The following is a 1,422-nucleotide window of genomic DNA, read 5'->3' on the forward strand; positions in this document are numbered from 1 at the left end:
CATTATAGAAACATGCATACCTACATTATAGAAACATACATACATACACATATACATACATACACACATACATACATACAAAATAGTTTAAATGGGGTGAAAACAAACTATTTATTTCCGATGATGCATTTTCGTCTCACATTGTTTTGAACGCATTATAGAAACATACATACAGAAACATACATACATACATACATACATACATACATGCATACAAAATGATTTAAATGGTGTGAAAACAAACTATCTAACTCCTCTAATGTATTTTTGACTCACATTTTCTTTTTTTTTTCTTTCTTTTTTTTTTTGTACGTATTATGGTAACAGCGTTTTGATTTGAAATGAACGAAATGAAACTATATATATAGCGAACAATTATAAAATACGCTAAACAATCTATACGCCACAATGGATTTTCCTGACTACATACACACGTACGCATTTTATATATATAATTTTCTATTTTTTTTTTTAATCTCGTCAAATAATAACAAAATCACGGACAAATATTCACACATTAAAATGATATGAGTCGCTTTTAAAACCCTGACAATTTTTTTTTTCGTTTTTATTGGACAAAGTGAAAGAAAAGAAAGAGAGAGAGAGAGAGAGAGAGAGAGAGAGAGAGAGAGAGAGAGAGAGAGAGAGAGAGAGAGAAAAATGTTTGGTTATGTTTGGTTTGGTCAAGTTCTTTTGGACAAACTAAAAGAAAAAAAGAGAGAGAAAAGTGCTTAGTTATGTTAGTTTACGATCAGTTCTATTGGACGAATTGAAAAAAAAAAGGAGAAAAAATGCATGGTTGGGTTAAGTTAGGTTCTAGTGGACGAAGTAAAAGAAAAAAATGTTTAGTTAGGTTAAGTTAGGTTTCTTAGGGTTGGTTCTGTTGGAGAATGTAAAAGAAAAAGAGTGAAAGAAAATATTTGGTTAGGTTAGGTTAGGTACTATTTCATGAAGTAAAAGAAAAACGAAAAAAAAAAGTTTGTTTAGCGAAGGTTTATTTCTATTGTATGGAGTAAAAAATATGTTTGGTTAGGTAAGGTTAGGATGGGTTAGGTTCTATTGGATAAAGTCAAAGAAAAAAGAAAAAAAAGTTTGGTTTGGGTAGGTTTGGGGTTAGGTTCTGTTGGACGAAGTAAAAGAAAAAAATATGCTTGGTTAGGTTAGGTTAGTCTAGGTTCTATTGGATGAAGTTAAAGAAAAAGAGAAATGTGTTTGATCTGCAGCCACACACTCCCCAAACCATAACGATAGTGTTGACTTGCAATTCTGAAACTATCAATTTATTATGTTATGAACTTAAAGAAATAGAGAAATGTGTTTGGTCTGCAGCCACACACTCCCCAAACCATGACGATAGTGTTGATTTGCAATTTTGAAACTATCAATATATTATGTTATCAACTTAAAGAAATAGAGAAATGT

The sequence above is a fragment of the Portunus trituberculatus genome, chromosome 48 (genome assembly GCF_017591435.1).
Source record: "Portunus trituberculatus isolate SZX2019 chromosome 48, ASM1759143v1, whole genome shotgun sequence".
Classification (NCBI taxonomy): domain Eukaryota; kingdom Metazoa; phylum Arthropoda; class Malacostraca; order Decapoda; family Portunidae; genus Portunus; species Portunus trituberculatus.